Here is a 13,167-nt window from a genome sequence, read left to right on the forward strand (position 1 = left end):
AACTCACAGGAGAACGACCATAAGGTGCCCGAGGCAGCAATAGACCCTTGGAGACAAGTCGGCTGGAGGCCGATGTATTGAATCTCGACGCAATTTGAGTGTTCCATCGTCATTACAAGGCCTTGAACGTTACAATTAACTATCATTTTTCCGTCGGATTCGAAAATCTAGACTCACAGGAGAACGACCATAAGGTGCCCGATGCAGCAATAGACCCTTGGAGACAAGTCGGCTGGAGGCCGATGTATTGAATCTCGACGCAATTTGAGTGTTCCATCGGCATTAGGAGGCCCTGAACGTTACAATTAACTATCATTTTTGCGTCGGGTTCGAAAATCTAGACTACAGGAGAACGACCATAAGGTGCCCGAGGCAGCAATAGACCCTTGGAGACAAGTCGGCTGGAGGCCGATGTATTGAATCTCGACGCAATTTGAGTGTTCCATCGGCATTAGGAGGCCCTGAACGTTACAATTAACTATCATTTTTGCGTCGGGTTCGAAAATCTAGACTCACAGGAGAACGACCATAAGGTGCCCGAGGCAGCAATAGACCCTTGGAGACAAGTCGGCTGGAGGACGATGTATTGAATCTCGACGCAATTTGAGAGTTCCATCGTCATTAGGCGGCCCTGAACGTAACAATTAACTATCATTTTTGCGTCGGATTCGAAAATCTAGAATTACAAGAGAACGACCATAAAGTGCCCGAGGCAGCATTAGATCCTTGGAGACAAGTCGGCTGGAGGACGATGTATTGTATCTCGACGCAATTTGAGTGTTCCATCGTCATTAGAAGGCCGTGAACGTTACAATTAACTATCATTTTTGCGTCGGATTCGAAAATCTAGACTCACAGGACAACGACCATAAGGTGCCCGAGGCAGCAATAGACCCTTGGAGACAAGTCGGCTGGAGGACGATGTATTGGATCGCGACGCAATTTGAGTCTTCTATCGTCATTAGGAGGCGCTGAACGTTACAATTCACTATCATTTTTGCGTCGGATTCGAAAATCTAGACTCACAGGAGAAGGACCATGTGGTGCCCGAGGCAGCGATATCCCCTTGGAGACAAGTAGGCTGGAGGCCGATGTATTGAATCTCGACGCAATTTGAGTGTTCCATCGGCATTAGGAGGCCCTGAACGTTACAATTAACTATCATTTTTGCGTCGGGTTCGAAAATCTAGACTCAAAGGAGAACGGCCATAAGGTGCCCGAGGCAGCAATAGACCCTTGGAGACAAGTCGGCTGGAGGCCGATGTATTGAATCTCGACGCAATTTGAGTGTTCCATCGGCATTAGGAGGCCCTGAACGTTATAATTAACTATCATTTTTGCGTCGGATTCGATAATCTAAACTCACAGGAGAACGACCATAAGGTGCCCGAGGCAGCAATAGACCCTTGGAGACAAGTCGGCTGGAGGCCGATGTATTGAATCTCGACGCAATTTGAGTGTTCCATCGTCATTACAAGGCCTTGAACGTTACAATTAACTATCATTTTTCCGTCGGATTCGAAAATCTAGACTCACAGGAGAACGACCATAAGGTGCCCGATGCAGCAATAGACCCTTGGAGACAAGTCGGCTGGAGGCCGATGTATTGAATCTCGACGCAATTTGAGTGTTCCATCGGCATTAGGAGGCCCTGAACGTTACAATTAACTATCATTTTTGCGTCGGGTTCGAAAATCTAGACTACAGGAGAACGACCATAAGGTGCCCGAAGCAGCAATAGACCCTTGGAGACAAGTCGGCTGGAGGCCGATGTATTGAATCTCGACGCAATTTGAGTGTTCCATCGGCATTAGGAGGCCCTGAACGTTACAATTAACTATCATTTTTGCGTCGGGTTCGAAAATCTAGACTCACAGGAGAACGACCATAAGGTGCCCGAGGCAGCAATAGACCCTTGGAGACAAGTCGGCTGGAGGACGATGTATTGAATCTCGACGCAATTTGAGAGTTCCATCGTCATTAGGCGGCCCTGAACGTTACAATTAACTATCATTTTTGCGTCGGATTCGAAAATCTAGAATTACAAGAGAACGACCATAAAGTGCCCGAGGCAGCATTAGATCCTTGGAGACAAGTCGGCTGGAGGACGATGTATTGTATCTCGACGCAATTTGAGTGTTCCATCGTCATTAGAAGGCCGTGAACGTTACAATTAACTATCATTTTTGCGTCGGATTCGAAAATCTAGACTCACAGGACAACGACCATAAGGTGCCCGAGGCAGCAATAGACCCTTGGAGACAAGTCGGCTGGAGGACGATGTATTGGATCGCGACGCAATTTGAGTCTTCTATCGTCATTAGGAGGCGCTGAACGTTACAATTCACTATCATTTTTGCGTCGGATTCGAAAATCGAGACTCACAGGAGAAGGACCATGTGGTGCCCGAGGCAGCGATATCCCCTTTGAGACAAGTAGGCTGGAGGCCGATGTATTGAATCTCGACGCAATTTGAGTGTTCCATCGGCATTAGGAGGCCCTGAACGTTACAATTAACTATCATTTTTGCGTCGGGTTCGAAAATCTAGACTCACAGGAGAACGGCCATAAGGTGCCCGAGGCAGCAATAGACCCTTGGAGACAAGTCGGCTGGAGGCCGATGTATTGAATCTCGACGCAATTTGAGTGTTCCATCGGCATTAGGAGGCCCTGAACGTTACAATTAACTATCATTTTTGCGTCGGGTTCGAAAATCTAGACTCACAGGAGAACGACCATAAGGTGCCCGAGGCAGCAATAGACCCTTGGAGACAAGTCGGCTGGAGGCCGATGTATTGAATCTCGACGCAATTTGAGTGTTCCATCGTCATTAGAAGGCCCTGAACGTTACAATTAACTATCATTTTTGCGTCGGATTCGATAATCTAAACTCACAGGAGAACGACCATAAGGTGCCCGAGGCAGCAATAGACCCTTGGAGACAAGTCGGCTGGAGGCAGATGTATTGAATCTCGACGCAATTTGAGTGTTCCATCGGCATTAGGAGGCCCTGAACGTTACAATTAACTATCATTTTTGCGTCGGGTTCGAAAATCTAGACTCACAGGAGAACGACCATAAGGTGCCCGAGGCAGCAATAGACCCTTGGAGACAAGTCGGCTGGAGGCCGATGTATTGAATCTCGACGCAATTTGAGTGTTCCATCGTCATTAGAAGGCCCTGAACGTTACAATTAACTATCATTTTTGCGTCGGATTCGAAAATCTAGACTCACAGGAGAACGACCATAAGGTGTACGAGGCAGCAATAGACCCTTGGAGACAAGTCGGCTGGAGGACGATGTATTGGATCGCGACGCAATTTGAGTCTTCTATCGTCATTAGGAGGCGCTGAACGTTACAATTCACTATCATTTTTGCGTCGGATTCGAAAATCTAGACTCACAGGAGAAGGACCATGTGGTGCCCGAGGCAGCGATATCCCCTTGGAGACAAGTAGGCTGGAGGCCGATGTATTGAATCTCGACGCAATTTGAGTGTTCCATCGTCATTAGAAGGCCCTGAACGTTACAATTAACTATCATTTTTGCGTCGGATTCGAAAATCTAGACTCACAGGACAACGACCATAAGGTGCCCGAGGCAGCAATAGACCCTTGGAGACAAGTCGGCTGGAGGCCGATGTATTGAATCTCGACATAATTTGAGTGTTCCATCGGCATTAGGAGGCCCTGAACGTTATAATTAACTATCATTTCTGCGTCGGATTCGATAATCTAAACTCACAGGAGAACGACCATAAGGTGCCCGATGCAGCAATAGACCCTTGGAGACAAGTCGGCTGGAGGCCGATGTATTGAATCTCGACGCAATTTGAGTGTTCCATCGGCATTAGGAGGCCCTGAACGTTACAATTAACTATCATTTTTGCGTCGGGTTCGAAAATCTAGACTCACAGGAGAACGACCATAAGGTGCACCGAGGCAGCAATAGACCCTTGGAGACAAGTCGGCTGGAGGCCGATGTATTGAATCTCGACGCAATTTGAGTGTTCCATCGGCATTAGGAGGCCCTGAACGTTACAATTAACTATCATTTTAGCGTCGGGTTCGAAAATCTAGACTCACAGGAGAACGACCATAAGGTGCCCGAGGCAGCAATAGACCCTTGGAGACAAGTCGGCTGGAGGACGATGTATTGAGTCTCGACGCAATTTGAGAGTTCCATCGTCATTACAAGGCCCTGAACGTTACAATTAACTATCATTTTTGCGTCGGATTCGAAAATCTAGAATTACAAGAGAACGACCATAAAGTGCCCGAGGCAGCATTAGATCCTTGGAGACAAGTCGGCTGGAGGACGATGTATTGTATCTCGACGCAATTTGAGTGTTCCATCGTCATTAGAAGGCCCTGAACGTTACAATTAACTATCATTTTTTCGTCGGATTCGAAAATCTAGACTCACAGGAGAACGACCATAAGGTGCCCGAGGCAGCAATAGACCCTTGGAGACAAGTCGGCTGGAGGACGATGTATTGGATCGCGACGCAATTTCAGTCTTCTATCGTCATTAGGAGGCGCTGAACGTTACAATTCACTATCATTTTTGCGTCGGATTCGAAAATCTAGACTCACAGGAGAAGGACCATGTGGTGCCCGAGGCAGCGATATCCCCTTGGAGACAAGTCGGCTGGAGGCCGATGTATTGAATCTCGACGCAATTTGAGTGTTCCATCGGCATTAGGAGGCCCTGAACGTTATAATTAACGATCATTTTTGCGTCGGATTCGATAATCTAAACTCACAGGAGAACGACCATAAGGTGCCCGAGGCAGCAATAGACCCTTGGAGACAAGTTGGCTGGAGGCCGATGTATTGAATCTCGACGCAATTTGAGTGTTCCATCAGCATTAGGAGGCCCTGAACGTTACAATTAACTATCATTTTTGCGTCGGGTTCGAAAATCTAGACTCACAGGAGAACGACCATAAGGTGCCCGAGGCAGCAATAGACCCTTGGAGACAAGTCGGCTGGAGGCCGATGTATTGAATCTCGACGCAATTTGAGTGTTCCATCGGCATTAGGAGGCCCTGAACGTTACAATTAACTATCATTTTTGCGTCGGATTCGAAACTCTAGACTCACAGGAGAACGACCATAAGGTGCCCGAGGCAGCAATAGACCCTTGGAGACAAGTCGGCTGGAGGACGATGTATTGGATCGCGACGCCATTTGAGTCTTCTAACGTCATTAGGAGGCGCTGAACGTTACAATTCACTATCATTTTTGCGTCGGATTCGAAAATCTAGACTCACAGGAGAAGGACCATGTGGTGCCCGAGGCAGCGATATCCCCTTGGAGACAAGTAGGCTGGAGGCCGATGTATTGAATCTCGACGCAATTTGAGTGTTCCATCGTCATTAGAAGGCCCTGAACGTTACAATTAACTATCATTTTTGCGTCGGATTCGAAAATCTAGACTCACAGGACAACGACCATAAGTTGCCCGAGGCAGCAATAGACCCTTGGAGACAAGTCGGCTGGAGGCCGATGTATTGAATCTCGACATAATTTGAGTGTTCCATCGGCATTAGGAGGCCCTGAACGTTATAATTAACTATCATTTTTGCGTCGGATTCGATAATCTAAACTCACAGGAGAACGACCATAAGGTGCCCGAGGCAGCAATAGACCCTTGGAGACAAGTCGGCTGGAGGCCGATGTATTGAATCTCGACGCAATTTGAGTGTTCCATCGTCATTACAAGGCCTTGAACGTTACAATTAACTATCATTTTTCCGTCGGATTCGAAAATCTAGACTCACAGGAGAACGACCATAAGGTGCCCGATGCAGCAATAGACCCTTGGAGACAAGTCGGCTGGAGGCCGATGTATTGAATCTCGACGCAATTTGAGTGTTCCATCGGCATTAGGAGGCCCTGAACGTTACAATTAACTATCATTTTTGCGTCGGGTTCGAAAATCTAGACTACAGGAGAACGACCATAAGGTGCCCGAGGCAGCAATAGACCCTTGGAGACAAGTCGGCTGGAGGCCGATGTATTGAATCTCGACGCAATTTGAGTGTTCCATCGGCATTAGGAGGCCCTGAACGTTACAATTAACTATCATTTTTGCGTCGGGTTCGAAAATCTAGACTCACAGGAGAACGACCATAAGGTGCCCGAGGCAGCAATAGACCCTTGGAGACAAGTCGGCTGGAGGACGATGTATTGAATCTCGACGCAATTTGAGAGTTCCATCGTCATTAGGCGGCCCTGAACGTAACAATTAACTATCATTTTTGCGTCGGATTCGAAAATCTAGAATTACAAGAGAACGACCATAAAGTGCCCGAGGCAGCATTAGATCCTTGGAGACAAGTCGGCTGGAGGACGATGTATTGTATCTCGACGCAATTTGAGTGTTCCATCGTCATTAGAAGGCCGTGAACGTTACAATTAACTATCATTTTTGCGTCGGATTCGAAAATCTAGACTCACAGGACAACGACCATAAGGTGCCCGAGGCAGCAATAGACCCTTGGAGACAAGTCGGCTGGAGGACGATGTATTGGATCGCGACGCAATTTGAGTCTTCTATCGTCATTAGGAGGCGCTGAACGTTACAATTCACTATCATTTTTGCGTCGGATTCGAAAATCTAGACTCACAGGAGAAGGACCATGTGGTGCCCGAGGCAGCGATATCCCCTTGGAGACAAGTAGGCTGGAGGCCGATGTATTGAATCTCGACGCAATTTGAGTGTTCCATCGGCATTAGGAGGCCCTGAACGTTACAATTAACTATCATTTTTGCGTCGGGTTCGAAAATCTAGACTCAAAGGAGAACGGCCATAAGGTGCCCGAGGCAGCAATAGACCCTTGGAGACAAGTCGGCTGGAGGCCGATGTATTGAATCTCGACGCAATTTGAGTGTTCCATCGGCATTAGGAGGCCCTGAACGTTATAATTAACTATCATTTTTGCGTCGGATTCGATAATCTAAACTCACAGGAGAACGACCATAAGGTGCCCGAGGCAGCAATAGACCCTTGGAGACAAGTCGGCTGGAGGCCGATGTATTGAATCTCGACGCAATTTGAGTGTTCCATCGTCATTACAAGGCCTTGAACGTTACAATTAACTATCATTTTTCCGTCGGATTCGAAAATCTAGACTCACAGGAGAACGACCATAAGGTGCCCGATGCAGCAATAGACCCTTGGAGACAAGTCGGCTGGAGGCCGATGTATTGAATCTCGACGCAATTTGAGTGTTCCATCGGCATTAGGAGGCCCTGAACGTTACAATTAACTATCATTTTTGCGTCGGGTTCGAAAATCTAGACTACAGGAGAACGACCATAAGGTGCCCGAAGCAGCAATAGACCCTTGGAGACAAGTCGGCTGGAGGCCGATGTATTGAATCTCGACGCAATTTGAGTGTTCCATCGGCATTAGGAGGCCCTGAACGTTACAATTAACTATCATTTTTGCGTCGGGTTCGAAAATCTAGACTCACAGGAGAACGACCATAAGGTGCCCGAGGCAGCAATAGACCCTTGGAGACAAGTCGGCTGGAGGACGATGTATTGAATCTCGACGCAATTTGAGAGTTCCATCGTCATTAGGCGGCCCTGAACGTTACAATTAACTATCATTTTTGCGTCGGATTCGAAAATCTAGAATTACAAGAGAACGACCATAAAGTGCCCGAGGCAGCATTAGATCCTTGGAGACAAGTCGGCTGGAGGACGATGTATTGTATCTCGACGCAATTTGAGTGTTCCATCGTCATTAGAAGGCCGTGAACGTTACAATTAACTATCATTTTTGCGTCGGATTCGAAAATCTAGACTCACAGGACAACGACCATAAGGTGCCCGAGGCAGCAATAGACCCTTGGAGACAAGTCGGCTGGAGGACGATGTATTGGATCGCGACGCAATTTGAGTCTTCTATCGTCATTAGGAGGCGCTGAACGTTACAATTCACTATCATTTTTGCGTCGGATTCGAAAATCGAGACTCACAGGAGAAGGACCATGTGGTGCCCGAGGCAGCGATATCCCCTTTGAGACAAGTAGGCTGGAGGCCGATGTATTGAATCTCGACGCAATTTGAGTGTTCCATCGGCATTAGGAGGCCCTGAACGTTACAATTAACTATCATTTTTGCGTCGGGTTCGAAAATCTAGACTCACAGGAGAACGGCCATAAGGTGCCCGAGGCAGCAATAGACCCTTGGAGACAAGTCGGCTGGAGGCCGATGTATTGAATCTCGACGCAATTTGAGTGTTCCATCGGCATTAGGAGGCCCTGAACGTTACAATTAACTATCATTTTAGCGTCGGGTTCGAAAATCTAGACTCACAGGAGAACGACCATAAGGTGCCCGAGGCAGCAATAGACCCTTGGAGACAAGTCGGCTGGAGGACGATGTATTGAATCTCGACGCAATTTGAGAGTTTCATCGTCATTAGGCGGCCCTGAACGTTACAATTAACTATCATTTTTGCGTCGGATTCGAAAATCTAGAATTACAAGAGAACGACCATAAAGTGCCCGAGGCAGCATTAGATCCTTGGAGACAAGTCGGCTGGAGGACGATGTATTGTATCTCGACGCAATTTGAGTGTTCCATCGTCATTAGAAGGCCCTGAACGTTATAATTAACGATCATTTTTGAGTCGGATTCGTTAATCTAAACTCACTGGACAACGACCATAAGGTGCCCGATGCAGCAATAGACCCTTGGAGACAAGTCGGCTGGAGGCCGATGTATTGAATCTCGACGCAATTTGAGTGTTCCATCGGCATTAGGAGGCCCTGAACGTTACAATTAACTATCATTTTTGCGTCGGGTTCGAAAATCTAGACTCACAGGAGAACGGCCATAAGGTGCCCGAGGAAGCAATAGACCCTTGGAGACAAGTCGGCTGGAGGCCGATGTATTGAATCTCGACGCAATTTGAGTGTTCCATCGGCATTAGGAGGCCCTGAACGTTACAATTAACTATCATTTTAGCGTCGGGTTCGAAAATCTAGACTCACAGGAGAACGACCATAAGGTGCCCGAGGCAGCAATAGACCCTTGGAGACAAGTCGGCTGGAGGACGATGTATTGAATCTCGACGCAATTTGAGAGTTTCATCGTCATTAGGCGGCCCTGAACGTTACAATTAACTATCATTTTTGCGTCGGATTCGAAAATCTAGAATTACAAGAGAACGACCATAAAGTGCCCGAGGCAGCATTAGATCCTTGGAGACAAGTCGGCTGGAGGACGATGTATTGTATCTCGACGCAATTTGAGTGTTCCATCGTCATTAGAAGGCCCTGAACGTTATAATTAACGATCATTTTTGAGTCGGATTCGTTAATCAAATCTCACTGGACAACGACCATAAGGTGCCCGAGGCAGCAATAGACCCTTGGAGACAAGTCGGCTGGAGGACGATGTATTGGATCGCGACGCAATTTGAGTCTTCTATCGTCATTAGGAGGCGCTGAACGTTACAATTCACTATCATTTTTGCGTCGGATTCGAAAATCTAGACTCACAGGAGAACGCCCATAATGTGCCCGAGGCAGCAATAGACCCTTGGAGACAAGTCGGCTGGAGGACGATGTATTGAATCTCGACGCAATTTGAGTGTTCCATCGGCATTAGGAGGCCCTGAACGTTACAATTAACTATCATTTTAGCGTCGGGTTCGAAAATCTAGACTCACAGGAGAACGACCATAAGGTGCCCGAGGCAGCAATAGACCCTTGGAGACAAGTCGGCTGGAGGCCGATGTATTGAATCTCGACGCAATTTGAGAGTTTCATCGTCATTAGGCGGCCCTGAACGTTACAATTAACTATCATTTTTGCGTCGGATTCGAAAATCTAGAATTACAAGAGAACGACCATAAAGTGCCCGAGGCAGCATTAGATCCTTGGAGACAAGTCGGCTGGAGGACGATGTATTGGATCGCGACGCAATTTGAGTGTTCCATCGTCATTAGAAGGCCCTGAACGTTATAATTAACGATCATTTTTGCGTCGGATTCGATAATCTAAACTCACTGGACAACGACCATAAGGTGCCCGAGGCAGCAATAGACCCTTGGAGACAAGTCGGCTGGAGAACGATGTATTGGATCGCGACGCAATTTGAGTCTTCTATCGTCATTAGGAGGCGCTGAACGTTACAATTCACTATCATTTTTGCGTCGGATTCGAAAATCTATACTCACAGGAGAAGGACCATGTGGTGCCCGAGGCAGCGATATCCCCTTGGAGACAAGTAGGCTGGAGGCCGATGTATTAAATCTCGACGCAATTTGAGTGTTCCATCGTCATTAGAAGGCCCTGAACGTTACAATTAACTATCATTTTTGCGTCGGATTCGAAAATCTAGACTCACAGGACAACGACCATAAGGTGCCCGAGGCAGCAATAGACCCTTGGAGACAAGTCGGCTGGAGGCCGATGTATTGAATCTCGACGCAATTTGAGTGTTCCATCGGCATTAGGAGGCCCTGAACGTTATAATTAACGATCATTTTTGCGTCGGATTCGATAATCTAAACTCACAGGAGAAAGACAATAAGGTGCCCGAGGCAGCAATAGACCCTTGGAGACAAGTCGGCTGGAGGCCGATGTATTGAATCTCGACGCAATTTGAGTGTTCCATCGGCATTAGGTGGCCCTGAACGTTACAATTAACTATCATTTTTGCGTCGGGTTCGAAAATCTAGACTCACAGGAGAACGACCATAAGGTGCCCGAGGCAGCAATAGACCCTTGCAGACAAGTCGGATGGAGGCCGATGTATTGAATCTCGACGCAATTTGAGTGTTCCATCGGCATTAGGAGGCCCTGAACGTTACAATTAACTATCATTTTAGCGTCGGGTTCGAAAATCTAGACTCACAGGAGAACGACCATAAGGTGCCCGAGGCAGCAATAGACCCTTGGAGACAAGTCGGCTGGAGGCCGATGTATTGAATCTCGACGCAATTTGAGAGTTTCATCGTCATTAGGCGGCCCTGAACGTTACAATTAACTATCATTTTTGCGTCGGATTCGAAAATCTAGAATTACAAGAGAACGACCATAAAGTGCCCGAGGCAGCATTAGATCCTTGGAGACAAGTCGGCTGGAGGACGATGTATTGGATCGCGACGCAATTTGAGTGTTCCATCGTCATTAGAAGGCCCTGAACGTTATAATTAACGATCATTTTTGCGTCGGATTCGATAATCTAAACTCACTGGACAACGACCATAAGGTGCCCGAGGCAGCAATAGACCCTTGGAGACAAGTCGGCTGGAGAACGATGTATTGGATCGCGACGCAATTTGAGTCTTCTATCGTCATTAGGAGGCGCTGAACGTTACAATTCACTATCATTTTTGCGTCGGATTCGAAAATCTATACTCACAGGAGAAGGACCATGTGGTGCCCGAGGCAGCGATATCCCCTTGGAGACAAGTAGGCTGGAGGCCGATGTATTAAATCTCGACGCAATTTGAGTGTTCCATCGTCATTAGAAGGCCCTGAACGTTACAATTAACTATCATTTTTGCGTCGGATTCGAAAATCTAGACTCACAGGACAACGACCATAAGGTGCCCGAGGCAGCAATAGACCCTTGGAGACAAGTCGGCTGGAGGCCGATGTATTGAATCTCGACGCAATTTGAGTGTTCCATCGGCATTAGGAGGCCCTGAACGTTATAATTAACGATCATTTTTGCGTCGGATTCGATAATCTAAACTCACAGGAGAAAGACAATAAGGTGCCCGAGGCAGCAATAGACCCTTGGAGACAAGTCGGCTGGAGGCCGATGTATTGAATCTCGACGCAATTTGAGTGTTCCATCGGCATTAGGTGGCCCTGAACGTTACAATTAACTATCATTTTTGCGTCGGGTTCGAAAATCTAGACTCACAGGAGAACGACCATAAGGTGCCCGAGGCAGCAATAGACCCTTGCAGACAAGTCGGATGGAGGCCGATGTATTGAATCTCGACGCAATTTGAGTGTTCCATCGGCATTAGGAGGCCCTGAACGTTACAATTAACTATCATTTTTGCGTCGGATTCGAAAATCTAGACTCACAGGAGAACGACCATAAGGTGCCCGAGGCAGCAATAGACCCTTGGAGACAAGTCGGCTGGAGGACGATGTATTGGATCGCGACGCAATTTGAGTCTTCTATCGTCATTAGGAGGCGCTGAACGTTACAATTCACTATCATTTTTGCGTCGGATTCGAAAATCTAGACTCACAGGAGAAGGACCATGTGGTGCCCGAGGCAGCGATATCCCCTTGGAGACAAGTAGGCTGGAGGCCGACGTATTGAATCTCGACGCTATTTGAGTGTTCCATCGGCATTAGGAGGCCCTGAACGTTATAATTAACTATCATTTTTGCGTCGGATTCGATAATCTAAACTCACAGGAGAACGACCATAAGGTGCCCGAGGCAGCAATAGACCCTTGGAGACAAGTCGGCTGGAGGCCGATGTATTGAATCTCGACGCAATTTGAGTGTTCCATCGGCATTAGGAGGCCCTGAGCGTTACAATTAACTATCATTTTTGCGTCGGGTTCGAAAATCTAGACTCACAGGAGACCGACCATAAGGTGCCCGAGGCAGCAATAGACCCTTGGAGACAAGTCGGCTGGAGGACGATGTATTGAATCTCGACGCAATTTGAGTGTTCCATCGTCATTAGAAGGCCCTGAACGTTACAATTAACTATCATTTTTGCGTCGGATTCGAAAATCTAGACTCACAGGAGAACGACCTTAAGGTGCCCGAGGCTGCAATAGACCCTTGGAGACAAGTCGGCTGGAGGACGATGTATTGGATCGCGACGCAATTTGAGTCTTCTATCGTCATTAGGAGGCGCTGAACGTTACAATTCACTATCATTTTTGCGTCGGATTCGAAAATCAAGACTCACAGGAGAAGGACCATGTGGTGCCCGAGGCAGCGATATCCCCTTGGAGACAAGTAGGCTGGAGGCCGATGTATTGAATCTCGACGCAATTTGAGTGTTCCATCGTCATTAGAAGGCCCTGAACGTTACAATTAACTATCATTTTTGCGTCGGATTCGAAAATCTAGACTCACAGGACAACGACCATAAGGTGCCCGAGGCAGCAATAGACCCTTGGAGACAAGTCGGCTGGAGGCCGATGTATTG

The sequence above is a fragment of the Schistocerca serialis genome, chromosome 11 (assembly GCF_023864345.2).
Source record: "Schistocerca serialis cubense isolate TAMUIC-IGC-003099 chromosome 11, iqSchSeri2.2, whole genome shotgun sequence".
Classification (NCBI taxonomy): domain Eukaryota; kingdom Metazoa; phylum Arthropoda; class Insecta; order Orthoptera; family Acrididae; genus Schistocerca; species Schistocerca serialis.